The sequence below is a fragment of the Canis lupus genome, chromosome 5 (genome assembly GCF_048164855.1).
Source record: "Canis lupus baileyi chromosome 5, mCanLup2.hap1, whole genome shotgun sequence".
In the NCBI taxonomy this organism is placed as follows: domain Eukaryota; kingdom Metazoa; phylum Chordata; class Mammalia; order Carnivora; family Canidae; genus Canis; species Canis lupus.
In genome coordinates, this window is record NC_132842.1 from 61,875,828 (window position 1) to 61,894,798 (window position 18,971).

Below are 18,971 nucleotides of genomic sequence, written 5' to 3' on the forward strand. Positions count from 1 at the left end.
CCAGAACAGCCAGGACGATCTTTCCAAAGCACAGATTTGATGACGTCTGTCCGCAGCCTGAATCTCTTGTCATGAGTTGTTCCCGTTTCTTTTCCTGCCTCATTTTCCTCCATTCCCTGTTCTCTCAGCCCCACCCTGACCCATACGTATTTGCTGAATTTGCCGTGTTCTGTCTGGAGCAGGACTTCTCAAATGGGGGTGAGTGTGGCCCTCCAACCGGGAAACATATAATAATCTTCTAGAAACATTTTTGGTTGTCACAACTCGGGAAGGGAGTGGCACTGACGCCTAATAGGTAGAGGCCAGAGATGCTGCTAAACATCCTACTGTACACAGGGCAGCCCCTTTATAACAAAGAATTATGGAGGCCAAATATCAACAGTGCCAGGGTTGAGACATTCTGGGCTGGATTCTATCTTTCCAGAGAATACTTTCCACCAGCCATCCACCCACCTGTGCCTATCTGTAACAGTCAAGGTAATAGTAACACACACTTTCATATCTTAATGGCTTACTTCCACAATCTTCATTCCTTACCAATGCTCCATGTCCATTGCAGGTTGGGTAGGGGACTCCCTACCCAATCTGCAAGGATCATCCTCACTCCAGGATCTAGGCTAAGAGAATAGGCACCTTTGTAATGTAGTAGATTGCAGTGGCAGGGGGAGAGCACATGACAAATCCTCACTGGGGTCACTTGCTCACATTTTATTGGCCAATGCAAATCACATGACCATGACTAACCTCAAAGAGGGCGGAGGAAGGAAACCGGGGAAAGCTCCTTGACATTGGTCTTGGCAATGATTTTTTTGGATATGGCATCGAAAGCACAAGCAACAAAAGCAAAAATAAACAGGTTAGGACTACATCAAACTAAAAAGCTTCTGCCCAGCAGAGAAAACCAACAAAATCAAAAGGCAGCCCAGGGAAGAGCAGAAGATATTTGCAAACCTTATCTCTGATAAGAGGTTAAAAATGAAAATATATACGGAACTCATACAATTCCCAACGTAAAAGATTAAAAACTGGACAAAGAAACTGAATAGACTTGTTTTTCCCAAAAAGACATACAAAGGGCCAACAGATACATGAAAAGGAGCCCAACTCCACTCATCATCAGGGACACGCAAATCATGAGATATCACTTCACACTGTTAGGATGGCCATTACCAAACAGACTAGAGATAACAAGCATTAGGAGGATGTAGAGAAGAGTGAATCCTGGTGCACTCTCGGTGGGAATGTAATTGGTGCAACCACCAGGGAAAATAATATGGATGTTCCCCCAAAAAATTAGAAATAGAACTACCATATGATCCAACAATTCCATTTCTAAGCATTAGTCCAAGGAAATGAAATTATTATCTTGAAGAAATATCTCTACCCCACACTCATTGCAGCATTATTCACAACAGCCAAGACATAAAAACAACCTAAGTGTCCATTGCTGGATGAATAAAAGAAAATGTGAGGACAGGGGATCCCTGGGTGGCTCAGTGGTTTAGCGCCTGCCTTCGGTCCAGGGCGTGATCTTGGAGTCCTGGGATCGAGTCCCACATCAGGCTTCTGCATGAAGCCTGCTTCTCCCTCTGCCTGTGTCTCTGCCTCGCTCTCTCTCTGTGTGTGTGTCTCTCATGAATAAATAAATAAAATCTTAAAAAAAAAAAAAAAAGAAAATGTGAGGACAGTCCAGCGCCTCTGACCCTTTGCAGGTTGGCCCTGCAGGGGCATCAGAACTCTGATGGGACAGGCTATCCCCTCCTGTAGGTTCATCTCATTCTGCCTCCTCGTATCAGTGCTTCCCAGGTTCCAAGCTGACCTCCCTCCGTTGGTGGATCAATTCTAACAACAGGTAGGCTCATACCATTGGCTGATATGGATCAAACCCAGTTCTTCCTAACCCCTACCCAACCCTGGTGAGAACTGCTTTCTAAGGCAACATTTTCCAAACTTCCATCACTTACTTACAACTGTCCCAATTTGGGACATATCTTTGTCCTACTTCCTCTATAATTTAATTGACTTATTTTTTAACCACATTTATATGTCCCCCTAAATAAATTTACTTACAATAAGGTCACTTTGGTCCTAGATAGATACATAGATAGATACAGATAGTTGCTAGACAGATAGTTATAGATCAATCACTGAGTCATTGGTCCCTTTGGGGAATTCTAGGGAACCACTTAAATCTTTGGAAAAACTGATAAATCAAGTATTTATCCTACTTTTTTATATGACTTGTATCTCAGGGTATCCATATAGTTGATGAAGGAAAATTTTTCCTTATAAAAGTTTTCTAGCTAATAAATGGAGAAGGAATGTTGGAAGTGGAGCATCACTTTTGCAAGACTTAATGAATCAACGGATCTAGGTAATGAATACCAATGAGTTGTAATGTTATGGAAAGAGATAAAACAGATAGTGTATACTTCCGACTGAAAGAACACAACACTGCCAATGAAATGATCTTGCAAAACCATATTGAACTTGAATCTGCTCAAGCTTCTAGGCCTAATTACCAATTTACAGGATATACAAGGGATAGTGGTACTTATCAAATGACCCATAGGATGCAATCAGCAAATCTAAATTATAGAAGACTCTACAAAACAAATGATCTAGCTTCTTTAAAAAGAAAAAGATTTTAAAAACTTTGAGACAGAGCGCTAGAAGAAGGAGGGGCAGAAAGAGAAGTAGACTTCCTGCTGAGTGTGGAGCTTGATGTGGGGCTGGATCCCAGGACCCTGGGATCGTGACCTGAGCCAAAAGCAGATGCTTAACTGACTGAGCCACCCAGGCACCTCTGACCTAGCTTAACACAACTATATCCTCCCCCAAAAAACTGCAAGTGAAAAAATAGAAAGAGATGTAAGAAAATCCTAAAGACTGATATAGCACAGAAAATTACAAGGACTGGGCCTCATTTGGATCCCAATTCAAACAAATTGGGTAAATGTGAACACTTTGCCTGGTGATGTGGTGATATGGATAGTAATTACTATGAATTTAAAAATTGTGATAAAAAATTGTGATGTGATAATGATGTTATGATTATATTTTTTTAAAGTCCTTCTATTTTGGGGAAACACACCAACAGATTTCCAGAGGGAAGGACACTATGTTCTGAATGTGCTTTGAATTTGCAGGGCATGAGAGAAGGTAGCCAGGGGCCGCGGGCAGGGGTGGAGTGGGGGGCCGCGGAGAGGAAAACGAAGCGGGGACCAAGTGTCAGTGATGCTGAAACTGAGACTCATTCTCATTATTCTCTTTACTTTTAAATATGCTTAAAGAGAGGTGCCTGGGTGGCTCAGTGGTTGAGCATCTGCCTTCTGCTCAGGTAGTGATCCCGGGGTCCTGGGATGGAGTCCCACATCGGGCTCCCCGCAGGGAGCCTGCTTCTCCCTCTGCCTTTGTCTCTGCCTCTCCCTGTGTCTCTCATGAATGAATATATAAAATCTTAAAAAAAATACATGCTTAAAGATTCCTGCAATAATGTTTTTTTAAAAACCAGAATGGGGGGATGCCTGGGTAGCTCAGGGGTTAAGCGTCTGCCTTTGACCCCTGGAGTCCCAGGATCGAGTCCCACATCGGGCTCCCTGCTTGGAGCCTGCTTCTCCCTCTGTCTGTGTCTCTGCCTCTCTCTCTCTGCATCTCTCATGAATAAATAAAATCTTAAAAAAAAAAAAAACAGGATGATGTAGGAGAACGATGGGCAGGGTCAGTGACAGGGAGGAAATTAAGGAAGCCTCAGTGAGAAAATGCATTCAAAATTGAATGATAAGGAGCCAGCCGCAGGAGGATACACTGGAGGAATATTCCAGGCAGAGGAAACAGCATGTACCATGCCACCCAGATTACTCAACACTGTCTAAGAAATAACCTTGTAAAGACTTGTAAAATGCCACTTACCCATTTTCTAAATTATATGATCAGCCAAGAGAAGATGTCTAATTAGCAACTGAAAATATGGCTGCATTGAAAATGATGCTAATTTTCACCAGGGTTTCTTCCCTCCAAATGGAGATGTGTGTATAAACCTTATGCTTTGGATTAAAATTTCAAGTGTCTTTTTTTTCCCTCGAAATTTTGATTAAAATTATTTTAATTAAAAAATTTTTAATTGCCTTATTGTCATCGCTTGCCGTCTGATTCCACCACTGGGATCCATCCCTGCACCTGCTGGAGTCCCATAAGCTGCCAGTTCAACAGCCACATGTCAGTAAATAAAAGGAAAATACAGTTTTTTATATTTGTGAAATATTGCACCAATGCATGTAGTGTAAAATAGCCCAGTATGGTCCCAGCTGAATAGTAAGAGGGTGATTTATTCCCAAGGCTCTGTTTCCATTTTTGCTGTTTATGATAGCATATCAACGGAGCTTTTTGATTGAATTACCACCTTGTATTCAGGCTGGGACCATGCATTATTACATATGTAAGTATAAATGTTGATGCAAATGAGTTTTCCTAATGAAATGAGAGGCAGTTTATTTTTCCTTGCATAATGGGTGGTTCTGAGGAGCAGATTTATTTTCTAAAAGTGAGTACATGCTTATTTTTCAATTTGTCATCCATTCTTAGCATGAGCACCCCAATAATTCAGATCTACAGATCTTTAAGCGTCCACATGTTAATGTGGATTTTTTTTCATTTTTAAACTGAAATCAATTTCAATGTGATTTATCATCAGAGAATTGCCTTATGTAAAATGCTTAAGTGAATGAAGTAATAACTTTAGGCCCATCAGTTAGAGAGAGCAATTTTCAGTTTCTCAGTTCTAAATAAATGGTGAGATCCCAGGTCACATTTTCATTTTATTCATTACGCTGCATGCTTTAGTTATTACTGAGTTTGGGAATGGCTAGAAGCTTCAAATGAGCTGAATTACTTTTAAATATTGCTGAATTTTATTTTATACAATTTGAGTTACTTGGCAGGGTGTTGCTTGCTATTCTATTATCCCCTCACCTGAATCAGCTGGCCAAGTCTGGAGTTTATTTCACTCTTCATAAATTAGGATACTAATGTTGAGCCATGGGCTCTCTCCCCGCATATGAAATTAACTGCAGCTTCCTTGCTTTGGAAGTGGATTGAGGATTTACTTAGTAAATACTTCCCCTGTGACTGCAGAGGGAGAACCAGGCTCAAGGAAGAGCAGAGTGGGAACATTTCTCTTCCACGTTCAAGAAGCTGAAGGCTCAGGTGAGCAGATCCCAAAGACAGAGTTTGCGTGCCAATCCTTCTAAACAAATGGTCAGTTTGGGGATAAGTCAGGTGGAGCCCTTGAAGAGCATGATGGGAGTTTAGGGACAATATAATAATAAGAAGAATAGTAACAATAATCCTGTTTGTTATACTTGTTTGTAAGTAATATATAATAAATATATGTGTCAGACAAATATATAAGATACATAACTACTAAGAGTAATAAAAATAATCCTACTCATTTATTATGCTCATATAAATAATATATGATAATAAATATATGTATTATACTAATAAATAGAATATATATGCTAATCATAATGGTGATAGTAATAATCCTGTTTATTATATTCATATGTAAATAAGATATAAAAATAAATATATCATTATACTAAATATATAGGATATATTTACTAATCATAGCAATAATAATTCTGTTCATTTATTATACTCTCAAGTAAATAATATATAATAATAATATGCATTATATGAATATATACTAATAATGGTAATAGTAATAATCCTATTTATTTGTTATACTCATATGTAAATAAGATATCAAAATAAATATATGCATTATAGTAATATATAATGTATATACTACTAATAATAACAATCCTATTTCTTTGCACTTTTATATAAATAAGATATAATAAAAACTATATGTGTTATATTACTATCTAGATTACACATCCTAATAATAATACATAAGCATTTGTTGAACACTTACTGTGTCCGGGCACCCTGGTAGGTATCTAACATGCATTATCTCATTTAATGTCCACAATAGGGGATCCCTGGGTGGCTGAGCAGTTTTAGTGCCTGCCTCCAGCCCAGGGCATGATCCTGGAGTCCTGGAATCAAGTCCCGCATCAAGCTCCCTGCATGGAGCCTGCTTCTCCCTCCGCCTATGTTTGTCTCTCATGAATAAATAAATAAAATCTTTTAAAAAAAGATCCTCCATAGGATCCCTGGGTGGTGCAGCGGTTTAGCACCTGCCTTTGGCCCACGGTGTGATCCTGGAGACCCGGGATCAAATCCCACATCGGGCTCCCGGTGCATGGAGCCTGCTTCTCCCTTTGCCTGTGTCTCTGCCTGTGTCTCTGCCTCTCTCTCTCTCTCTCTCTGTAACTATCATAAATAAATAAATTTTTTAAAAAGTGTTAATAATTCTATAAAAAAAAAAAGACCCTCCAAGGTAAGAACTATAATTTCCATTATGCAAACACAGAAACAGCAGCTCAGAGAAGTTAAGGGACTGGCCAGGGTCACCCAGCTCATACCTGGAGGAACCAAGATTTAAAACATTCTACTCAGGCAAGATTTGCACTGGTAGAGGAAGGCTTCTTGGCACAGTGCTCGTGAAAATGTTCCACAGGAGGGAAAGGAGATTGTGTCTCCATGTGGTGGGTTAGACGTGAAACTTTAAAAAGTCAAACACATCTGGTTAAGTTCCAATTCTGGGGCTGTCACTTAAACTAAATGGCCTTGCGTAAGTTGCTGAACCTCTGCCTGCCTCAGTTTCCCCTGGCAATATGGAGATGCTAATGATACTATAGCTATTTTGAAGACTTTAATGAAGCAATGCAAATGTCCAGTGGGTCGGAACCTCTTGGCACCAGCTATCCTTAAACTAAAATCGTACACCAGATTCCCTCAGGTAGGAGCTGCCTCTGGGAGCTATTTTAAAGGGGCTTTATCAATTCGCATTTCTAATTACCCTCCAACTACCTGCCTGGCCAGTCTTCTGAGGACTTGCTAGGTGATTGATGTGATACCACTCAGAAACGTCTTTGAGTTCTTCAGAAGAAAGGTTTTCTGTACAATCCAGCTGGTGGTGTTACCATTTAGAGGAATCTGAAAACCTAACTGTGCTGCTGATACACTCATAGGGAGTTGAAAGGGGGATTATCTTTTAAGACTCGAGAATGTTGATGTTTGCAAACATTTTCTTGCTGCCTCTCCGAACACTGCAAATTGACTGCTGAGATAATGGGCGAAAGATGACATCACACAAAACAGCAGCCTTTTAAGTGCAAGAGCTGGAGGAGCCACTTAGAGTGATTAGGAAATCCTTAAATGAGTGTTTGCGAAGTATTGGCTAACCCTTAATGTTTGCTTTTTTTTTTTTTTTATCCTGGCATCCAACTCGAAAAATCTGACCTTGAATAATTATCTAGCCCCTGGCTTTCAGCACCAGGGGCAGAAAGGCTCTGGGCAACCATGTGGTTGTGTGTGGACCACACCCCTGAACGTAAGCCTCATTAGGAAACGTAAATGTGCAATTGCGTGAGGCGCCCCGCTAAATGCCCCAGGAAAAAGGGGCAGGTTTCTCTCCTCTCACTTCCACTTCCAAAATGCCTATCCAGCTCTTTTGAAAGTCAGATAAACTATCTCGTTCTGTTTAAACTGGCCTGGATCCTACTAGTCCCTGTGGCCACCAGGGATGGGGAAAAGTTGGCTTTCTCAGGAGGATTCTTTGGCCCATTTACCAGTGTAGGTAGAATGGTTGAAACTCCTCTCTTTTGGACCCAGGTCTCCAGGGAGATGGGGTGAGCAGGGGGCAGCTAAGCCTGGGGCTAATGTTCGATCTTTTACTATCTATCTAGATCAATGTATGATATCTTCTGGAAACCAATTTTCTGGCCTTAAGAAGACCATAGATAGAGAGAGAGAGAAACAGAAATAGATACAAAACTCTTTTCTATCTATCAAAGAATGCATTTCCCTCATTGAAAAGTCAGAAAGTACAAAAGTGTAAAATAAGTCAGGGGGGAATGTACGTGATCTTACTTCCCAGTGAAGATCTTGAGGGTGGTTTTTTTTGTTTGTTTTTGTTTTGTTTTGTTTTGTTTTACCCTGTGCATTGTTACATAGTTGAGACGATGCTATGTAGGTGTTTGGGTATTCAGCAATTTTCATATCATTATATCATGGGCATGTATTTCTCCAAGCTTTGGCTGATAGGGTCATTCTATTCCCCCACAGGGCTATGCCATCATGTGCATAACCCAATCCCTAGCCGTGGGCATTCAGGCTGTTTTCAGTGTTTGGTTATTAGAAACAAACGCTGCCGGGTTGACATCTTGCCACCAACCTTTCCAGTGCTTCACCAAGTTCAGCCTGCATAGCAAACCAGCAGGTGCAAGAAACGTTCCTCGGTCACACATTTCACCACCACTTCAGCAGGCAAGGATTACGACTGCCTGGATTATTTTAACTTCCAGCACGGGGCTTTTCAGACACTTGATAGGAAAGAGGAAATAAAAGCCACATGTTGTCTTGTGACTATGTAACCATCTCTTTGAGAGTCACTTGGTTTAAGAAAAATAGATTAAGCCAATGAGCCAAAGCAGAAGGTGATACTCTGAAAACCTGATATACCAAGACTTCCTAGATCTGGTTTAAAATGATTGCTCACTGTCTGCAGCAAATCTTCAGCAGGGAGTGGAGATGACAAGTACATTGTAAACAGACAGGTCTTTTCCTTAAGTAAAAAGAAGAGTGAGCCTTTCTATCATGGTCTCTGAGCGCTCTGTGCAGGCGAAAGGAGACTGGTTGTGCCAAGTAGATCCTTATTATCATCAGGGAGTCATCAGGATGTAGTGTTGGAGGAAATGAAGCCCAAGTGTACAGACATTCGCAGGATGTTTGATGCCCAGCGCTGCACTCAGGGAGGACCAGGGAGTCCTCCCAATGGAGGGATTTGGCCTGCCCTGATTGCTGAGACCCTGGATGGTTGGTTTTCCTCATTGTGATCTCCCAGAGCTCTTTCTGTTCTGGATCAGGGTCCTTTCCTGTCTTCGATACCTATCACAGAGGGCTTTGGGAAGCTAGCAGAGAGAACGATCTGAGGCATAAGTCCTTATCTGAGCATGCCCACAGAAGACGTTCCATTCAAAACTCTCCTTCTCTGATCTTCTCTTCCCTTCTCTCTCCTTTCTACTCATTCCTCCTCTTTTCTCTCTTGCCTGAGTATCACACCTGACTGGTTCATGGCCAGAAGCAGTTTAAACTCCTTGGATGTTACTCCCTGGGCTGGAGACCAGCCTATCACAAGAGCTGCTTGAGAAGAGGGGGGTGCTCCCCACTAATTCCTTGGGGGCAAGTCTTAATCCTTGAAAAGCAATAATGAGGTTTAATGGAGTTCAACAGGAGAGGAGAGCCACCAAGTATCTTTTCAGATGCAAAACTATGTAAATCCTGAAAGAAACCAAATGCATACAAAGATGGGGGAGAGAATTTCCAAATAGATAAAAGCATAAAGATTCAGATTTTCTGCTGTCATTTTTTTTAAATGAGTGCAAGTTTCACATGGTAATTTCTTGATAGTGTGTCTTATACTTGTATTTATCCCCCCAAGCTCCTAGTAAAATGCTCTGTGCAGATAAGTTTATTCATTTAACACTTCTCAACTGTTTAGTGAGTGTTTATATGACAAGTACTGTGTGGGGTGAAGAGGATACAAGAATGAACAGAACCAACCTTATCTTTCTTCTTTTGGACTGTGCAGTCCTAATGGGAGATAAATGTTAGGCAGATCCTTGATCTTTCTGAAGGGAAAATGAAGGCGGTACGTGGAGATTTGGTTTAGACTGGAGGCCGGATAGGGTGGTACAAGGAGTTGTCATCAGAGGAGGTTTCCTTAAGAGATGGTGTTCTAGCTGATTCCTGAAGGATACATAGAGAACTTAACCTAGAAAAGAACATGAGAAACAGTTTTCCAGGCAAGCAAAAGCATAGGCAAGGACAGTTGGAAGGGAAGGCACTGGCCAACAGGGAGAACTCTCTAACTTAAGTGGCAGGAGCTGAGGTCACATAGATAGGCTGGAGCCCGATTAGCAAAGTTTTGTCAGCCCCCAGGAAGACACTGGAACATGAACCTGAGGATAAGAAAAACCACTGATTCTGTTTTATTTTTAACTTATTTTTTTTTAAAGCAGTGAAGTGACATGATTAAATGCGCATTTAAAGATCCCTAGGATTGCTTTGTGAGGAAGGGGTGAAGCGACCCCTAAAGGGACCAGATGAGCCAGCATCCGCATGGAAGATGGTGGTGTCTCAGAGGAAGGTGGTGGAAGTGGCTAATGGAGAGACAGATGAGGAAGGGGGAGTTTTTTCAGGAAGAAGTGACAAGTCTTAAGACTGGATGGAGGTGGGGTCTGGTGAAAAGATATCAAGGGTGAATTTAAGATACCTGCCTTCAAGCAGCCATTTAATACAGAAGGAAACTCGGAGACCAGACAACTCAGAAGTGGAAAATAAATAAATATAAGTGAATCAAGCATCACAGTGATTAGTTTAGTGCTACTTAAGACCTCTGATTTGCTATGTATTCTGGAAAAATAACACAAGACCCCATTTGGATGGTCAGTTCTTGCCCCCAGGAGTTTATAATGATGTAGAGCCCAGGTGCTATTACAAACATTGTTATGTGAACATCAACCAAATTCCATCCTATTTCTTAACACATGCTATCTTCACCACTCTCCTTGGGGCGGGGGGGGGGGGGGGGGGGACCACAAATGTAGTCCCCTCCAAGTTTCTATACTATTCAATAAATTAGATAATTAATATAAATCATCTGACCTCTCACTACCCTGAATTTATTTTCCAACCCAAACTGAGCTCTGCTATCCATACTGTTCTCCTGGTAACCATAGGGTATGTGATTCTTAAGAGATTTTAACATGGTTTATCCAGTTATTTCAATAAGTTCTTTAAAAGAAATGGGGTAGGGGATCCCTGGGTGGGTCAGCAGTTTAGCACCTGCCTTTCGCCCAGGGCGCGATCCTGGAGTCCCAAGATCCTGGAGTCCCGTGATGGAGTCCCACGTCAGGCTCCCGGCATGGAGCCTGCTTCTCCCTCCTCCTGTGTCTCTGCCTCTTTCTCTCTATGTCTATCATAAATAAATAAATAAATCCTTAAAATAAAATAAATAAATAAATAAATAAATAAATAAATAAATAAATAAATGAAACGGGGTATTTTTTTTCAGAAAGTAAACGATGGCATTTGTGCCTTTGTAAATCATGATGGATTTTCCATATTCTCTACTATAAAGAACCTTTTTTTTTTCTCTTAGGAAGGAAAATTAAGGTTGCTGTACCATGGGATCACTTTCATTATCTTTAGCATACAAATGATCTCTTAAAAAGATTTTCTTCCGCTACATATGTACAGTATCAATGATATAATTTACATTGCATCCTTCATATTAACACTCTGATCCATCATCGCTAACAATGCAGGGTCTTTGTGTGAGGGGCTGTCGGACAAATGTTTTAGCTTGTGAGAAGAAAATTGTTAGCATTTGAATAGAGAATGGTACAGGAAGGATTAATAGCCTACTTTGATGGATTAGAATGTAGGGAAATTGCTCAATATTAATATGAAAATGTTTGTGAATTGGTTGCAAGGTGCTGTCAATGGAAAATGATTATGTCTCCAAGGCCTTATCAGTTGAGACTTGACTCTTAGCAAAGACTTTCACACAAAAGACTGATGAGAGGTATGGAGGATGACGGGCTCTGGGAGCTGGAACAAAAACCCACCATTCAACCGCTGGAGTCCTCCTGTCACTCTGGATGTCCTTTCTGTGATATCGTGTATCTTCATGTCAACATATCTGGGTATGGATTTATAACAGAAGAGAAAGGGATGTGTGGGTGATTGTATTATTTCTATAATTTAGCCTTTCCGTCTTTGAAAACCCAATCAGAAACAGGCAGGGTGTCGTTGAGTAAATAATAATCTAAAATTTTTGTCTCTGTGCAATGGTTTTTATGTTGGTAATATTTGCAAGGATGGTCAACGGTTCCAAAACCATGACATGAAAATCACCGTTTAATACCGGTGTCAGCAAACTCAATCAGAGTAAGCCTCATTTTAGAATGATGTCTGAGAGGTTTGGGGATGTTAAAAAGTTACACTTGCGAAATTGCTCTCTGATGCTTTGAACATACCTTAAGCTTCAATTTACCTTTGGAAACCGATTTCCTACTGAAAGTTGAAATTAGGGGATCCCTGGGTGGCTCAGCAGTTTAGCACCTACCTTTGGCCCAGGGCATGATCCTGGAGTCCCAGGATCGAGTCCCACATCAGGGTCCTGGCATGGAGCCTGCTTCTCTCTCTGCCTGTGTCTCTGCCTCTCTCTCTCTCTCTGTGTGTCTATCATGAATAAATAAATCTTTTAAAAAAAAAAAAAGTTGAAATTAATAACACAATGGACACTCATAGAGCTTTGTTGTTCTACAAAAGTCCTAGACATTAGCTTTGCCCCTCTGGAGGGGTACCCCCCATCCCCAGCGCTGGGCTGCCTCACCCTGCGGCCACACAGTAACGCTGACGTTCATTCTCTCTGATTGTCAGAATAGAAATGACAAGCTGAGCAGCTGGAAACGATGTTCTTAAAATGGAACCACTGTCTCTTCCAAGAACGGAGGGGTGCCCTCAGTAGGGTCCTTAGGGTATATTTTTCCCATTTAAGTTTCATTTTTAGTGTTAGAACAGGCTTTGTCCACCTCAGCACCATTGGCAAAATTATCCTTTGTTGTGGGGGCTGCCCTGTGCATTACAGAGGCTTAGCAACATCTCTGGCCTCCACCCACTAGATGCCAGTAGCATCCCCCCAGTAGTGACTTACCAAAAATGTCTCCAGACATTGCCATGCCCCCTGGGGGACAACCTTCTCTCCCAGCTGAGAACAACTGAACTAAAGAAATAGAAGGTAATCAGATAAGAATATTATTGTTGGAATGAAAAACAGATATAATGTTACAATTATTTTCTCCTTAAAAGATGAGAGTCCATCATGTTTGTTTATGTATTTTTTTTTTATAAAGTAATGATACTAATGACTGTCTGCTGAATGCTAGCCATTTCCCTGGCATCAAATCCTTTAATATCATTACATAATCCTGGGAAAAATCTGAAGACTCAGGTAAAATGACTCCCATTTCACAGACCAGGAAGCTGAGGTTTGCAGACGTTAAACCTCTTGCCGCAAATCAATCTGTTAATATGACACAAACAGGACCCAAGACTGAGTGGCTCTGACAACAGTGCTCTTCACCACTTCTGTGTGTTTCTGGTCCTGAGGTCTTTGCTACAGATACCTGTACTGTGCCCTGACAGTCTCCTATGTTTAATGAATCTCAGCCTTCACCTCTAGTCCCTAAAATGAGCTCCTTTCCAGGCTGTTGGAGGGTCACCAGGCAATATAGCATTGGGGGTGGGGTGGGGTCGGAGGTGGAGGGTATTGTAAATTCCAGGGTCCTGTTCAAGAGTGAAGCGCCAATGAGCTCTCCATGATGCCTTGCATCTTTCCTGCTACATTAGGCTGACATCCCTACCTCTACATGTAGTTGCTGAATGGGTTGACTCTTGCAAGATGAAGAAACCTGAAATAATGGTGCTGGGAATTATCTAGAAGCCTATGGACCCCCAAAATGCTTGTGTTTTCTTATAGTCCTTAATAGGTGAGATGCCCGAAGATGGAGACATCATTCTATCCTGGCTGGGTATTTGATGCTTTTAGTCTGGTGCTTTGGGTCACAACCCCAGCCCTTTGCACAGCTAAGTATTGAACCTTCACAAAACAGATGCACATCTGCATAAATATGCAAGTTTGTGTAGATTTTTTTTGGGGGGGGGCGTCAAAGAACCCACCAAGACTTCCTTACCTGGATCTCAAATTAGTAATCCATTTTCAGACTACTTTTGTGGGCTCTCCAATAATTTTGGTCCAAGTCAGAGCAGCACCTTCTTTATAACAAAAGAAACCCATATTTGGACATATTGGGACCTAATTTGTGGAAATGAGCAGACACAGTAACCAGTGAAGGTACACCAGGGAGAGCAGGTGACATCTTTCCTCTGGCCTGGCAATGTGCATTTAAGAAAGCTGACAGCTTGCAAGACCAGCCTGTGGCAGATGCGTCCCCGGCGTGCCCCTGGGATTGGCAGCTTCATTATTGCTGTTGTCAGTGTTTGTGGAGTGCTGACCCTGTGCGCCAGCCAGGCCTTTCCCAGGTAGAGATGTTCATTGTAACCTATTAATTCCCAGGCGAAGACAGAGTCAAGCTAGAGAGCTGGCGGCTCTTAATCTGGCTGCTGCACTTTCTGCTTTAACTCCCCCTTGTTTGTGGCTGAAGAGCTCAGACCTCTGCCCTGTCTATTGTCATCCTAGCCTGAATTCTCCTGTCTCTTTTTGAATTAAAAACTTTCCCCCAAAGTTATACATGTTCCTGGTTCTAAAATTCAATAAGGCTCCCCCTTGCTTCCTCAGTTTCCTATTCACTCACCCCAATCGTGCACCCTTAAAAGATATATTCAGTTCATTCTGACATATGTTTGGAAACTCATTTCCTTGTTTCTAAATAACATGATTGTATGGCTTTTCTTTTTAAATCCAGGTATTGTCTGTTAACTTCCTACCGTAGAATATGAGTGTTCTTGGTCTTAATGCATTTCTCACCACTGCCCCCAACACACGTGCCTGGCAACACACAGGCTGACTTCCTGTCACCTTCCTCCCAATAGAGTCATGTCACAATTTGATTTAGTTCAATAATCAGCCTTTACCTTGTCATGTTCATATCAATATTACCCTCAACTGAGCCACTAATTATGATTACATTTCCTTCTTGTAGAACTTTTTGTTTTCTCTGGAGTTGCTAATAGCCTTGTTTTCTAGCTACCACTTGCAGACTCCCTATCAAAACTGTGACTCTTCTCTCAGCATTTAAAATACATCTGCTATTTGGTCAGTTTGGGATTCTTCTAGGAGACATCCCTTTTGGACTCTAGCAGCACCACATTCTCCTACTCAGTCTGGACTGACTGTCCTCTACCTTGACTTCTTTATATGTTTCTTCAGCATCATCCCAGGAATCCCTTTACTTTTTTTTTTTTTTTAAGATTTTATTTATTTGAGAGAGAGCACATAAGCAGGGGGAGGGGCAGAGAGGTGGAGACATGCAGACTCCCCGTCAAGACCTGAGCCAAAGGCAGATGCTTAGCAGACAGAGGCGTCCCCTAGCCGCACTTTAAATACTTGGTTGTCAAGGGCCATTTCTATCACTGCAGAAAGTTCTATCAGACAGTGCTATGTGAGATCTGACAGGAGGAGGAATTCAGTACTTGACAAATCAGGACACAACAGCAGCTCGGCTGAAAGGTCTCACATTTATTACTGAACCAACCTACTGGTATAGAGGCATAGTAACAGAGAAAATCATTTCCTTGATAAGACATGTCTATTGGCCAGGTAGGAAGGATGTTTCCATGTTGATAGGATAGGAACATGTGATCTCCACGTGGCTTAAATATGTGTGCCAATTATGTTTGCTATTTCATGATGTGCGATGCTTCCTCACAGACCCAGTGCCTCCTCTTGGAGTTGTACCTGATTTTATTACCAGTTTTTGTCTGAATCCACTGGGGAATGGGACGATTCTGCTTTTGTTTCTTGGCCAGGAATCGCTTGATTCTGAAAGTCTTGTGAGAAGACATGGCAATTACAGTCAACCACACACAACCAGGATGGCGGCAAAAAGGAGAGACCCTTTACTCTTTTTGTTAAGTTGGATCTCTGTTTCCTGGATCTATGTCCCTATCTTTTGGTGGGCATCATCCAGTAACTTCTGACTGTGGATTCATGATCATGAGATATATATTCGTTGAGTATGAAAATGCCCTTTTTCTAGCCTTTCCAACAAATGTTAAGGCTGCAAGTGATTCCTTTTCAAAGCATAAAAACCTACTGTACTTTCCCCTACCTTATTGCTCTTTGAGCATAACATAGAACATGTTTTTAGAGTCATTGGCACTTTCAGACTTTAGGGAACATTGAGTATGTCTTTACAATCTATCACTAACCACTCGGAATTAATAACGGCCTACATAATACAGCCCTTTACTATTTAGCAAGCATTGTCATAGCCAAAATCTCATTGTGGGAGGCAAATAGACATCATGAGTCCTATATCCGAAGAAGCTGAGGCTAAACCAGGACCACACTGTTCATAAATGTCTAAGACACTGTATTCTGACTCCTGGTGAGTACAAGATTGCTCAAGAAACCAACAAAACATGTGCTTATGGCATAAGAAAAAACAGAGACATCACAAAAATTTAAGTTCTGATGAGCTTAGCCAGAATTTTGCATTAAGAAATTCTTCCAATGAGCTATTTTTATATACATATATATTCTATAGGAGTTTTGTATTTTATGGTGGCATACGTTTGTGAACTCTATATGGTAGATCAGGGGAGCACCATAGTATTTCCAAGGTTTAGGAACTCTAAAGGTCTTAATCCGATTTGTTTCAGATTAGATGATTTGCTCCCCCCACCAACCTCCCACCCACCCGCTATATTTTGATTAAATGAAGTTAATTTCTGTAATCATGTTCCAATTCAGTCCATCCCAGGAAATTACTTTCAGGCATTGACCAAAACTTTCCACATAAATGTTCTGTTGACTAAAGAGGGAGACTTTTTAACCTATACTCTCTGACGTTTTCTCCTGATCCTTATTCTACTTCCATCAATTTAGGGAGCTGGTGTTACTGAGGGTGGGAGTGGAGAAAGAAAAAATCAAAACAACAGGATTACATTGACCTTTATCAGAGCCTATGAACTATTTCTGGTTGCCAGGCAGAGGAAATAGCAAGTACAAAGATCCTGTGGCCCTTCTGAAGCTCCCATTCCCTCAATGTTCTGCTTTCCTAGGTAGGCATTAGCTAATTTTTAAAAGTAACCTCTGATAAAGTATTCCGGATGACTGTGGCTTAAATATAACTGGAAAACTTGTGCTAGAGACAATACTTCAATCCAAAGGGGGAAGAGAAGTAGTAGAATTTCTGAAATTGGCAGGCAGGGGACTTCGGTATTTTTCAACCATGGTGAACAACCCACCTGGAGAAGCAACAAAATACAAAGGGAACAGGGCAGGTTTTTAGATCAGGAGCCCCAGCTGGTTACCCCTGCTCTGTGCTATCATGGTTGTGTGATTAGTCACTCCTCACTCTAAATTGAGATAATACAAAACATGTCATGCCTTAACCTGTATCTCAAATGTAGAGGGTAGAGCAAAGTGCTCTGTAATGAGATACAGTAAAGAAGGAAGACCTTTGCAAACATAAACATTAAATCCGTGTTAGTTTTTTACCAAGTTAATTTCATGTCTTAATATTTTCATGTCAAGATGGAGTACTTTCACATAAGTCCCTCACAGCAGGTACACTTCTGTAACTCATTTTCCCATACCTATCAGAAATAAATTTTCCTTCCCTAAATATAGCCTGCATAAAATTAAATGTGTAGAAGTGCATGTATCAATCAGGGCTTTGGGTTGCAAACATAGAAATGGACTCTCTTAGCTTAAGGAGAAAAGGGGATTGTATTCAAAGTTTATCAGAGTGCATAGAATTGATATTCAACATAGTAACTCACAGGACCTGGAATTGTCCAATCAGAAGGGAGCTAGAGTAAGTTCCTGGTGGCCTCCTGCTGTTCTGAGAGTGAACCCTTAGGTTCCTGGATGATGGGGGAAACTGAGTAGATTCCAAAGAAGGGGGCTCACTCAGCCACAGCAGCACCATGTGCAGGTGCAGTTGGGGAGCTGGGGGCTGTGGGTTCCTCATCAAATGAGCCAAAGTATTTTAACTCTTTAACCACTGGCATGGGGTCACTAATTCAGACCCACTGAACATCAGTCCTGGCTGAAAGAGAGACCAAGAACACCAAGCTAGGGAAAGATTTAGAACCCCAGACAATGGGCAGGACATCTCCACCATCTTTTATGGGACATATGGAGGTCACTGTGCCTGGTTCTGAACACCACTGCTTCTCAAGGGAATTCCTAACTGTGCCCTCCTCTTTGTTCATCCAGGACACAGAGTCCTGCGTGGAGATGTCAGGCTGGCCAAGGCTAGGTGTGCACTCTGCCTGCCACGGAGTGAGGAGAGGGTGGTGTAAGGCCAATGCTGCTTCCTCCTACCATATAACCAAGGGGAATTTCTTCCAAGGAGAAACAGGCTTTAGAGGCTGGTTATCTGGTATTTGCTGGAATGAAAGTTTAATGTTGAGACAAAGATGCTTTCTTAAGGTGGTCTCCCAATCCGCTTCTCCTCCTCTCCCTCATCTAGACAGTAACTCTGCAAACAAGCCATCATCATCATCATCATCACCATCATCATCATCATAAAAAAAAAGGCCTTAAAAAACCATTAGGTGATCAGCAATGTGTTGCTCAGCCCAAGGTCACCTTGGATTTTCATCATGACTGCCATGTTTTTCTTCTCATTAAAATATTTGACAAGAATTCTTTGCATGGATGAGCAGTTCCAAGCACCCCAGCCCCACACTGTTCTCACAAAGATGTTGTACTGTCATAGCAAATAATTATGCGGCCAACTAAAAATCAGCATCTGCGTTACACACAAACACCGAAATCTGGTGTTTGTACAGGTACAGTGCCAAAGATAATGCATGATTTCTTGATAAAATAACATGTATTTTCTTCCCTTCAGGTTACTTGCAAGTGGCCTAAAAAGTAGGGTTTACATCTTTATTTCTGGATCCTAATTGCACCTAGCAAAGAGCTTTTTGATTACAGTTGATGGTTGAAAATGCTTATTGGATTGGACAGCAGTGTTGGAATTGCAAGAATATGAATATCCTAAGTCTAAGAAGTTGTATACAGGAGGAGGTCAAGTATTGTGTTTACGGGTAGGATGACCAACTGTCCAGGTTTG

General features: G+C 41.4%; 1 long non-coding RNA gene across 26 annotated transcripts in view; it reads right to left on the reverse strand.

Moving 5' to 3' along the window:
* LOC140633889 (uncharacterized) overlaps positions 1 to 18,971 on the reverse strand; it is a 41,713-nt gene that overhangs the window by 17,576 nt on the left and 5,166 nt on the right. For 12 of the 26 annotated variants that reach the window (XR_012031472.1, XR_012031468.1, XR_012031456.1 and 9 more), the window contains 6 exons: positions 12,854 to 12,922; positions 12,263 to 12,397; positions 11,763 to 11,836; positions 10,982 to 11,107; positions 9,694 to 9,904; positions 8,306 to 9,411 (listed from right to left, as the gene is read on the reverse strand). This is a non-coding gene — a long non-coding RNA (uncharacterized lncRNA). Of the gene's footprint in view, positions 1 to 8,305; positions 9,412 to 9,693; positions 9,905 to 10,977; positions 11,108 to 11,762; positions 11,837 to 12,262; positions 12,398 to 12,853; positions 12,923 to 18,971 lie in introns of all 26 variants that reach the window. The other 14 variants (XR_012031460.1, XR_012031458.1, XR_012031466.1 and 11 more) reach the window with 10 other exon arrangements.